This window comes from Microcaecilia unicolor, chromosome 6 (genome assembly GCF_901765095.1).
Source record: "Microcaecilia unicolor chromosome 6, aMicUni1.1, whole genome shotgun sequence".
Taxonomy (NCBI): domain Eukaryota; kingdom Metazoa; phylum Chordata; class Amphibia; order Gymnophiona; family Siphonopidae; genus Microcaecilia; species Microcaecilia unicolor.
The window spans coordinates 295,984,161-295,997,311 of NC_044036.1; positions in this window are offsets into that span (position 1 = coordinate 295,984,161).

The window sequence follows — 13,151 nt, forward strand, 5'->3', positions numbered from 1 at the left end:
TCCCGTTGGCCTTCCTTCACTGCCTGTGCCCCGCCCTCGTGTGACGTCACGTCGGCGAGGGCGGGGCACAGGCAGCGAAGGAAGGCCAATGGGAGCTGCTGCTTGCTGCTGTTTCGGCGCTGCTGTAAGTTGAATAACGAAGAGAGGGCCCGGGCGGGTGAAGGGGGGGGTGGTGGCGACTCCGGGGGGGGGCGGTAGTGGCTACCTTGGGGGGGGGGGAGCGGTAGCGATGTCAGCGGTTCCCTTCAGCGCAGTTTCCCTCTCTGTCCCGCCCCCCTCCTACCGTCATCACGTCTTGACGCGGGGGCGGGACAGAGAGGGAAGTCTCTACTGCGCATTTGCAGGTGAGTCGGTCACTTGCCATTTATAGGTTTGATATGTCTAGATGTTTAACAGATACACTGCCAACACATAGTCTACATATGAACAGAGCCATACAACCCAATCCCTAAAACACATCATACAAAAAGGGTACTTTTCCAAAGCTTTTCTAAGGATCTATGTGGATAAAAATAAAGTTTGTCTGAGTAGGATGGCTAAACCACTTGGGAAGATTTCCAGCTAGATACTGTTAAATGCACAGTGTCAACAATTTAAGTTACAATAAAAAGAGAGATGTCCCCAAGGGCATGTTTCCAAGGACATAATGTTACCTGAGGTGAAAACTTGGGGGTAGATATTGAAAGGAGTTTAAACAGGCAGGAGAAGTTCCTGCTCACTTGGGGGCCCTTTTACAAAGGCGCAGGTAGCGAGTGCCCAATTGGCACTACCACTGGAGTAGCATGTGCGCCTGGTGGTAATTCTGAGTTTGACACGTGCCGAATCCCACGGTAGAAAATAATTTTCTACCGTGGGATTCTGAGCCGGTACGTCAAGCTCCATCTCTGGCCGTCTTCTAAGCTAAAAGCCCACCTTTTTGATGCTGCTTTTAACTCCTAACCCTTGTTCACTTGTTCAGAACCCTTATTTTACCATCCTCACTTTAATATTCCCTTGTCTCTTGTTTGTCCTGTTTGTCTGTCCTAATTAGATTGTAAGCTCTGTCAAGCAGGGACTATCTCTTCATGTTCAAGTGTACAGCGCTGCGTACGTCTAGTAGCGCTATAGAAATGATAAGTAGTAGTAGCAGGGCTGCCGAGAGACTGGGCCGGGCCCGGGACAAGGCCGCTCCCGGCCCCGCCCCCACTGCCACCCCCCCCCCCCAGGTTGTTGTCGTCATCGTCGTCGCCCTCCCCCCCGAGGGGGGCCCGGCGCTACAGTCCCACCCGCCCCCACCACCGGGCCGGGCCCCTTCCAGCCAAACCTCCGCCGGCAGAAGTGCTGCCTTCTGACTCCGGCGTGCGTGGCCCCCACAGATGCGCTCCTCTCAGCTGATCTTCACTGTACTCTGCAGGGCTTCTGTGCGTCTGACGTCCTGCACGTCAGATGCACAGAAGCCCTGCAGAGTACAGCGAAGATCAGCTGAGAGGAGCGCGTCTGTGGGGGCCGCGCACGCTGGAGTCAGAACAGAAGACAGCTTCTGGTGGCGGGGGTTCGGGTGGAAGGGGCCCAGTGGCGGGTGGGACTGTGGCACCGGGCCCCCTTGGAGGCCCAGGCCCCGGGAATTGTGTCCCCCCTGTCCCCCCCTCTCGGCGGCCCTGAGTAGTAGTATTTTCTACCACAGGAGGCGTTCCCGGCGGTAACCGGCAACTTGCCCACATTGGCATACGCTGCATGATTACCGCACGGGTAGTGCGTGAGCCCTTACCGCTAGGTCAACGGGTGGCGGTAAGGGCTCAGGCCGTAAATAGACCCACACTAGTTTTAATATTAGCGCAGGCCCGTTAAAAAAAATAGCCTTTTTCCCAGCTGCGATAAAAAATGGCCCAGCGCATGCCTAAAAGATGCGCCCACACTACTGCAGGTCACTTTTTACCATGGCTTTGTAAAAGGACCCCTTAAACCCTGCTCAATGGGCCATCCCTAGATATTCAGCAAAACTTAGCATACAGTGCCTCTGAATATCCCTTCTGACCGCCATGGCACTGTGTGATTACTGATGGCGTGGTTCTTGGGCACAGTTGGAGAGGGGCCAGCAATTATGCGGGCACCAGGTATATTCAGTACTAGTTCCCACATAGCTAACTGGCACAAAAGGAAGTCCTGTCTTTGCCCAGTTAGTTATATGGGTGCCGACACTGAATAATGACCGGCACCAGCATCTTTTCCGGGTCCACAGGTGAACTGGATATTCAATGCCGATGCCTGGACATGGCCCCAGCACTGAATATCTGGGTTAGATTTAGCCCATGGTGGTCACTGGCTTTAAAGCCACTGACCACTGCAGGCAGGGGGGGGGATGTTATGTGTACAATGAAGTTTAGAAACATGTCACACATTACATCGGTGTTCTGAGTGTACATGTGGATTTTTTCCTCTGCAACAAGTCGATATTTAGATAGAAGTTATTATGTACTTTCTGTCTGAATATTGATGCAGAGTGCCAGTTAGGCATCCTACTGAAAATGTACCCCAAAATCATCAGCATATAATCCCGTCCTCATTACACTTTCAATATCAACGGATAACTATAGGCCTAGCAACTCCCACCCCTTACATGTAAACTCACTGATGCAACCCAAGCATCTGCCATCCCATACACAGCCACACATAAGTATAAATCAAGCATACCAACACAGAAATGCATTTAACCACAGAGCCTTGGCAACCCCACCTCATATTGATATACCAACATACCGGTATACATTCACCTCTACAATCTTAGCAGCTCCCACATCATGCTGAAAACCCCTACACCACCAGCCATGGTCATACTCACCTCCATAACCCATGCAACACACAACTTAAAGAAATCTAGTGCCATACAAGCTAATCCCACAATAAATCTTAATCATAGAGTACAGGGACAACAGGTGTTAAAGAATGAAGGGGGGGGGGGGGGTGTTGTGACTGTAAGCTAAGCCTTTCATATATATATGTCAAGTTTCTTCTTTTTTTTCTCCTCATTGTGTATGTCTCCTTCCCCCCACCCCCACGGTTTAGTCATCGAAGGAAAATAACATTTTTACTTATTTTTGTGACGTTTTTCACTATATCTTGATTATTTGTTACTATTTGTGTTACTTTAAACAAGTGTATGCTTGTGATTGTATTTTTCTAGTTATAAATAAATAAATCTTAATCATAGAACCAGAGGCCAAGCAATTCCCACCCCATACAAAATCCACAGCTTATACATATCACCCACACAGCCCTTGCAAATCCCAATCCATACTCAATCCTACTCATGTACTAACAGGCTCCCCTGGTTTTAATCATTAGGCCACTCCTTCACTCCAGTAATGAGTACAGCCAGATAACTGAACATCACCTTCGCACCTCACTTCAAAGTCATAAAAAAGGATGCCAAATTTGCAAAAGCATTTTCTTTTTCTTTGTATTTAGTAACCTAATAGCAATTAATCATTTCATTTGCAATAACACATGCATCTGTATTCTCACAATTCAAACTCAGGTGGTTGGTCTCTTCTTATTCACTGGATTTCACCACTAAACAAGCTTTTCGTACCAACATTATCTCCACACCACCGCCGACTGGAAGCTCAGTGGTCATCCAACAAACAAACATCTGCTTGGCCAATCTCCTGGCTCCCAGTGCATCTTATCTTACAACCCCCCTCCTCCATCTCCCATTCCTCACCTGTACCCAGGCAGGAATCTGTAAAGATGATGTCATGCTCACCCACATAATCCCAGCAACTCCAACCATATCTAACTCCTCTCCCTACACACCCCAATATACACATCCATGATCGCTCATATAATCCCAGCAACTCCCACCATACCTAACTCTTCCCCCCACATCACACTACTCATGTGCGTGCTCACCTTCAAAATCCCAAATTCCCATATCTAACTCCTTCCCCGTACCCCATTACACATGTTCACGCTCACTCACATAACCCCAGCAACTTCTACCCTAACCCATTAATTTGTTCACTCTACACTAACTCCTTAATTCTATAAAAGTCACCAAAACTTGCATGTGCAAATTAATTGAATAGCCAATTAGTGCCAATAATTGGCTTAACAAGCATTTATTAACACTAATTGGAATGAATTAAGATGTACATGCATAGATTTAGGCATGTGATCTGATCCTAAATTTTATGTGTCCCAAAAAAGGGGGCACGGCAATGAGAGGGTCATGGGCAGTTTGGGGCAGATTGTGCGTGTGATTTTGAGTTACATGTGTAATTATACAAGAAGAGGGTCCCGCACGTAGATTTAGACAGGGGTATTTGCACCACGCTTTTATTCATGCAAATGGACGCACCTATATTTATGCACAACCCCCAGGACTTAAGCACTATTCTATAAACCACACCTAACTTGAAGCAGGTTTTTTTGGCGCAATTTATAGAAATTATCCCTAAAACCCTAAAAGGATTTTAACTCTTGAACAGAATGCATTGAGTCAATAAAAAGGACTTACTTGCAGATTGTTTGTTGACATTCCATGAAAAGAAATATAATATTTTTTTTTTGCACTTCTCATTCTCAAAGATTCATGTTTCTTCACCTCTTTTTGGTAACCTTGGCACATGGAGGGGTTAAATTTCTTGTGCAATTGCCATTCCGAGGTTCATTATGTTTGCACTCACAGTGGAAGAAATTGGGGGAAAAGGGATGGAAAACGAAGAGAGCCAGGCACAGGCAGGCACTGACACACTCAGAAGCCTGGAACTGACAGCTGCCTTCATAGGAGCTGCCCACTGAGGGACTCAGCAGGACTATATCATGGTGAACAATGAACATGTATGTGAGACTTATCTGCAATATTATGTCCCATTCTGGAAGTAATTTCTTCAAAAGGATATAGACAATTGTGCAAAAGTCCAAACTATAAGTCCTATGAGATAAGAATTATAGAACTAAATATGTTTAGCCAAGAGGAGAAGAGTGAGAGGGGCATGTGACAGAGACAAGCACATATATACAAGTAACCCAATAAATATTGGCAATTAAATACCAAAGTGGCCCAACCAGTCTGCCCAATAAGGTGGTTTGGGTTAAAGCTGCCTCCCCATGCAGGTTACCCCCCATGCCTCCATTTAAGGTTGCTTGCAACTGCTGATCTCTATAACTTACCCATAATACCTTCTTAGAAGTGCTGTTTTGAGCTGACATTTAAGGATCCTCTGTATTTATCCCACTCCTTTTTGACTTCCATCACCATTTTGTCTTTGGCACCTCAACCAGGAGGGCATTCTAGGCATCCATCACCTTTTCCTATTTTTTTTTTAATCATTTATAACTAAATAGTACAAGATATAACACTTGTACAACAATTAGGGTGACAACATTGCAAAAGTATACTGTAACACTAATAATAAATCCACATCAAAAAAAATTAATAAATCCACAGAGGCTAGTCACCTTCTATACAATTCCCAAAAAGAGAAGGAGAGGATCCAACAGAAATTTTGGGAAGTAATTCAAAACAAATGAAATTTCAATAGAAATTAAAGCGAACATTGGAATCTGGGGGATGGTTCAAGATGGTGGCTGTTTGAGTTGTGGCAGTTCACGTTTTCTTTGTAATTTCCTATGGGGAAATGCAAGGCGAAGAGGACTCTACCTAGTTCCAATTCTGCAAAATGGCCTGATGGATTAGAATGTTGTGAGAGCCGTGACAGAGAGGTCTGTAGATCGCCAAAAACAAGAGACTGGTAGAACAACTAGTCATACATTTAATTGAAGCTGTACTAGTGACTCACCCCCCCCCCCCCCCCGTTCCAAATGTAATCATGGGTGCCCTGATGATTAAAGGAGAAATAAGCAGGAGGAAAGGAATTCTCCGACTTTGGAACGGTGGCCAGAGTTTCTTGTCATTGGCTGCCTCCTGCTCTTCTGTTCTTTTCATTGGCTGCCTGGTCTGCGGGACTCTCGTTTTACTGCTTATTTTCTGTAGTTACTGTGGACTTCTGTGCCAGTGGAAAAATAGCACATTGGGAAACCACATTTTTTTTTCCAAACTTTTTTTGATCCAAGCCCAGATTTTTTTGGTATTGGCTACAACTGTACATTACTAGGAGTCACTGCCGGCTTCTCCAGACCTCTCATAACAAGTAGGCAGTCGTATCTTTGAATCACGTATAAACAGCTATGCATCCCTTAGAATATACAGTTAAATACTAATCAGCTGCTTTGCGCATTTGCATGCGATTCCTGTTGACTGCCACTGAGAACGAAAAGCAGCCGTAGAACCTCTCTGCGCATCGCCCACTGAATACCTTGTCCGCTAAACTGGCTAGAGCTGGTCAAAAATGCAGGGTGCTGGCCCAGTAAGTTTTGTGCATCAGGCCCTCACTATCTGGAGTAGCCTAATGGTTAAAACCAAGGGAGCCTGGTTCAAATCCCACTGCAGCTTCTTGTGATTTTGGGTAAGTCACTTAACCGTCCCTTGCCTCAAGTACAATTTCAGTGTGTGAGCTCTCCAGGGACAGAAAAATACCTATTGTCCCTAAACGTACACTGCTTTGATAGCTTTCAGGTTCAAAGGCAGAGTATAGAAGAACTTAAAAACATACTAATAGTGAGATTTATCACAAGTTCAGGCTTGGAACACTTGCACCATCTATAGGGCTTAATTGGAACTGAGCATCTCTAACATCAGAAGTATTTGATTAAGGGCCCCTTTTACAAAGTGGCAGTAGCCCAACATGGGCTTAAGGTTCACTAAAAAGGAAGTATCACCGGGCTACCGCAGAAGCCCGGCGGTAGTTCCCACCCCCCAGTGCGTGTCATATTCAGCGCTGCAGTAAGGGCCCCCCCCCCCTGAAATGGCCGCATGCCAAGTGCTTCACTTGCTACACAGCCATTTCCTGAAAAAAAAGAAAGACCTACCTTTTACCCGCTGCGGTAAAAGGGGGTCTCGGTGCGTGTAAAAAACATGTGCCAACGCCAGTGCAGGCCTCCTTTTGCCACAGCTTGGTAAAAGGGGCCTAATTTTTTTGTGCTGAACCCCCCCCTTTTTTTTCTAACACCTCAAACCTATTCTTATTATCAAAAGTTTTGAAGGGATCCATTCAGAAGCAGTCATTGTCACAGTCAGAAACAGGGGCTCTTTCAGTTTGTGTTAGGGCCAGAAGAACACCTTTTTTGGTTAGGTGGGACAAACAAAACAATCTCTACCCCATACCCTAAAGCCCTGATGCACAAAGCTTACTGTGCTAGGAATATCCAGTTTTGACCAATCCAGTTTAATATGCACATTATTCAGCAGGTAATGCACAAAGGGGTCCTGCATGGTTTTTACCATTTGCGGTAGCAGCCAACGAGAATCATATGCAGATGTATTACAACGAGCTGATTAGTATTAAAATGAGCATTCCAAGCGATGAACAGCTGTTTCTGAGTGATGCACAGAAAGGAGCACTTACCTTTAATGAGCACATTTTAATGGGAAGTCAGGGGCTGTCGTAGCATGACGGTGACTTCTCAGGGGAGCAGCCTGCTGTCATATTTAAATCGTATTTGCATGTGTGTGTGTCCTGCACGTGACATAACAAAACTGTGAAGAAGTTGTCTTGAAACCAAAAAGCACATTGTGGAGCAGCACCCACAGCCCCTGCACCTTTGAGAAACAGCTACACACAGCTTTCATACACGTGAAAGTTGGTGTGGAGATCCACAAAAAGAAACTTTCATGCCCCGGGTGGTATATTGCTTATATGCGTGTATACAAGCCATATGTAGCAATGGAACACTGTGGCGGTGCATCCATAGCACATGCTGTTCTGGGCATGTGCATAGCATCGACACTTAGCGACTGACTTCTTACTCATATGCTGCTTAGCAGGTGGCTGTTCTACGCATATGCTGACTCTTTCCCTATCGAGCTGCTTGTTATAATTGCAAACAGCTTATTTGCATGAGATTTCCTTCAAGCATTGCTCGTTATTTCAACAATTGTTAACTTTTACTTGGAATCTAAAAACAACGTTTTTGGGGGTTTTTTTTACAGGGACGCCTAAGTTTCCTAGTTGCTAATGATGTGTGGGCAAACATTTGGTGAGGCCATCACCCTGCTGTGGCCCATCCCATTTCACTGCCTATGGTGCTAGTAATAGTCAGGGGGAGAGAAGCTTCCATATATGAATGAGGGTGAACCACTGGAAAACTAATCCAGTTTCCTGTAGAATTAAGGAGGAACAGCATGGCAATAAGCTACGTTGGGATCTGCCACCAGGCCAGAAATATAATCTGAGCAGGAACAATAAGTACCACCACCAGAACATGGCAGTTGTCCTTGTGTTTATAAATAGTAACATATAGTAACATAGTAACATAGTAGATGACGGCAGAAAAAGACCTGCATGGTCCATCCAGTCTGCCCAACAAGATAAACTCATATGTGCTACTTTTTGTGTATACCTTACCTTGATTTGTACCTGTCCTTTTCAGGGCACAGACCGTGTAAGTCTGCCCAGCACTATCCCCGCCTCCCAACCACCGGCTCTGGCACTGACCGTATAAGTCTGCCCAGCACTGTCCCCGCCTCCCGCCACCGGCTGTGCCACCCAATCTCGGCTAAGCTCCTTAGGATCTATTCCTTCTGAACAGGATTCCTTTATGTTTATCCCACGCGTGCTTGAATTCTGTTACCGTTTTCATTTCCACCACCTCCCGTGGGAGGGCATTCCAAGCATCCACTACTCTGAATTTTATAAATTTTTTTCTTTCTAGATCTGAAGAGTAGCCTAGTGGTTAATGCACCTTGAATACTGTGTGCAATTCTGGTCACCGCAACTCAAAAAAGATATAGTGGAATTAGAAAAGGTACAGAGAAGGGCAACAAAAATGATAAAGGAGATGGAACGACTTCCCTATGAGGATCTTCAGCTTGCAGAAAAGACAGCTGAGGAGAGATCTGATAGAGGTATATAAAATAATTTGTGGAGTGGAATGGGTACACATGAATTGCTTGTTTACTCTTTCTAAAAATACCAGCACTAGGGGCATGCAATTAAGCTACAAAGTAGTAAATTTAAAACAAATCGGAGAAAATATCTCTTCACTCAACATGTAATTAAACTCAGGAATTTGTTGCCAGAGAATGTGTTGAAAGCAGTTAGCTTAGCTGGGTTTTAAAAAGGTTTGGATATCTTCATAAAAGAAAAGTCCATAAGTCATTATTAAGATGGACTTGGGAAAATCCACTGCTTATTTCTAGGATAAGCAGCATAAAATGCATTGTACTGTTTTGGGATCTTGCCAGGTACTTGTGACCTGAGTTGACCACTGTTGGAAACAGAATACTGGGCCTGATGGACCTTCAGTCTGTCCCAGTATGGCAACACTTATATTCTTATTTCTTTCTGTACTAGTAGCTCTTATTTTTATGCTCATATTCAGTGGTCTCATTCATTTAAATGGCTGTGCTCAGTGTACATGTATAAAGCAGTGTGATTGCCTGTGAATCTACTTTAAAGCACAGAAACAGATGTTAATAAAAACAAAAATAATAAAGTGGTATTTTTTTAAAAACTGGACTAACTTAATCCATATAGGCGATGACTGTCTCCACTCATGCACAAAAGGTAGACCTGTTAATTAGGTGGCCTAAGTTATAAGTTATATTCCGAGCAGCTTAATTTCATACTCTGCCTATAACTTATGATGGCCCTCAATTTGCCCTTAACTCTGCCTCCAAGTTTATGCATACATTTCATGCATGAATAGCTGTATGGGTTAATTTTCAGTTATTTTTTGCTTTAATTTTGCTGTTTCACATTATTTGCAAGCAGATTACTGCTTCTTTGGTTTGTTTGTTTGTACATTTCATGCATAAAATCATTTGTAGAACCAGTGCAAATTGAAAAAGAAAAAGACTTATGCGATCAGCCTCAGTGCTGATGTTAGAGCTCTTTCAAAATATGTGACCCTCAGTGTATTAATGTGGCATCATATGTAAAACTGTCATGCTATGCAAATAAAGGAATCAGAATCTGAATACCTCAGTCTGCGTTCTAATTACCGTACAGGGAAGACAGGCTCCTGCTATCACCACTTCACATACCCTACCAAGGAGGAAAAGCTAAAAGCAAACCGGACTTGCAAGAACGATTCATTTAGACCACTTTTAGTTAGTTTAGTGCACCTAAAGCACAAAGGGTCTCAGCACTGCTTTCATCATTCGCAGAAAGCAGTGAATGAAAATGCTATGGAAATCTATGAAAACAAGCTCATTGGTATTAAAATGAGCATTCCGTGTGATACATAGATGTTTCTGTGCAGAGCATCTATCTGTAATGTTCATAATTTTCTGTCAGGTCTGAGCTGTTGTTGCATGAGGGCGACTTTTCGGTGGAGCAGTCTGCTAGCATTTTTTAATAGCATCTGCATGCATGAGTGTGGGAGATGTGCCATGAGTGGGGGAATATGCCATCTGTGTGTGTGTGTTCCACCTGTCAGAAGCAATGTGCTTGCATTTTTTAATAGCATCTGCACATGTGCGGGAAATGTACCATGTGCATGTATTATACGTGTGTTTGTTCTGCATGTAGTAGTGTCATGGAACAATAAACTACGAATCAATCCTCATGAACGCTTATGGTGCACATAAGAAGGTTTGCTTTATGGCAGGAGACTACCACAAAGGCTGTTAGGATCGTTTTCTCTTGCTATAAAACTTTGCTGCAATAGAGGCATGTTCTTTACAAGTGTGTGTATCTTGCATGCTCTAAAGTGCTTGCATCTTGCGTTTGTCTGCAACAGAGATGGATGGAAGTTTCTTCTTACGCTTTCTACAGGACGCAGTTGTTACCATTCTGCACAGAACATTGACACCTACTGCAAGACAATTCTGCATAGGTGCTCTATCAGGCTGCATGTAGACTTTCATCATATACCATTTACATATGATTTCCTTTTGGAATGGAGGAGTAGCCTAAAGGTTATTGCAGCTCTTTGGCCCAGATGGTCAAAACTCTAGCGCTGTTCGGAACAGCACAGGAAAAGTACTGTCGGATCAGCGAAACAAAGGAAATCTCTAATGCTCAATGCAAATGAAATGCAAATTTAGGCACGCTCATAGTGTTGAGCATTAGGGACTTCTGTGGAGGATAGTGCTTGGCATGCGCTCAAGAGCTGTCCAGAACGCCAGAGAGGAGGAAGGAGGGAGGGAGGAGGAAGAAATGCATCCTAGTAAGGAAGAGGATAGGAGGAAAAGCAGCTAAAGGAGGAAAGTGGAAGATAGAAGGGAAGACAGTGGCAGGGGTGAAAAGCCAGTCACTCCCCTCTACCCCTGAAAAAGCTCTGTGTCTTTTCTCTGGTCTGGCTGACAATTCTATTATCCCAAGAGAGAAAATGCAGCTTTACCTTGACACAGCGCTACCCTGGCCAACTGCTCTCCCTGCTAAAAGTCCAGCATTCAGGTCACCCTCCAGCTAAGGCCAGGTTCCTACCCTTCCTGGTCTCCGCATTCCTCTCCATGGCTGACACAACTATAATGCCAGCTCTGAGCTGGCATAGGGTTAATGGTAGGAAGAACATCTTTGTTTGGCGTACTGTCTGCTGAGCATTGGGAAGGAATAGGGAATCAGCCCATCTGCATGCTCAATGCGCTGGGAGCTGGCAAACTCATTGGTTCATGCGGTTCTCAGCATTCTGCTCTAGCAAATGGAGGCACTAGTCCAGTACTAATGGCCTCTAGTGACCACATTTGCTTCTGGGCAGGGCTGCTGGGATGGGGGGGGGGGGGGGGGGCAGGATTCCCCAGCCAGGCCTCCAAGGGGAGCCTGGCGCCAGGTCTGTCTCTCTCCTGCTTCTTTGTGTTGGGACCTGGGTAACTGCGTTAACACGATAACTGGGGTCCAGGCACACTGGAGCAGGAAAGTGACAGACCAGGGAGGAGCAGATGCAGGATGGTAAGGGGGTGGGGTGGGGGTAGGAGTGGCAGCTGCCCAGGTGGCGGAGGGCAGTGGCTGCTGCTCTGGCCCTGCCCCAGGCTCGGCTCTGTCTCCCAGCTGCCCTGCTTCTGGGCAAGTCACTCATCTATCCCGCTCATAACCAAACTCATGGAGGGTATAGTAACTAAGCAATTCACTGACTACCTAAACAAACACTCAATTTGCACGAATCTCAGTCAGGATTCTGGGCGAATCACAGCACTGAACTGTACTAGTGTCTGTAATGAACTCATTTAAACAAGAAATTGCAACCGGCAATAACATACTCCTCCTACAATTCGACATGTCCAGTGCTTTCGGACATGGTCAACCATGGAATACTACTACACATACTAGAATACTTTGGAGTTGGAGGTAAAGTTCTTAACTGGTTCAGAGGATTCCTAACCACAAGATATCAAGTAACAATGAACGAGAACATATCAGCCCCATGGACACCTGAATGTGGAGTTCCTCAAGGATCCCCCCTCTCATCAACCCTCTTCAACCTAATGATGATACCCTTAGCCAAGCTACTAGCCAACCAAAACCTCAACTCCTACATATATGCAGATGATGTCACGATTTACATCTCGTTGAAACATGATCTCAAGGAAATAACCAACAAGATCAACCAAAGCCTCCAAATCATGCACTCCTGGGGGAATGCATTGCAGTTAAAACTGAATGCTGAAAAAACACAATGGTACTCACCTCACAACACAACACAAGCAACTTCTCCACCATAACCACACCAAACTTTTCTCTTCCCGTCTCAGATAATCTGAAAATTCTTGGAGTCACCATTGATCGAAAACCTCACACTCGAAACCCACGTGAAGAACACAACGAAAAAGATATTCCACTCCATGTGGAAACTCAAAAGAGTAAAACCTTTCTTCCCGAGATCCATCTTCCGTAACCTGGTACAGTCAATGGCACTAAGTCACCTGGATTATTGCAACGCACTGTACACTAGCTGCAAAGAACAGACTATCAAGAAACTCCAAAGAGCCCAAAATACCAGACTCATATTTATTAAAACAAAATATGAAAGTGCAAAACCCTAAGAGAGAAACTCCACTGGCTCCCACTTAAGGAATGTATCACGTTCAAGATTTGCATGATTGTACACAAAATCATCCACGGAGACACCCCGACCTACATGTTAGACCTCGTGGACCTGCCCCCCAGAAA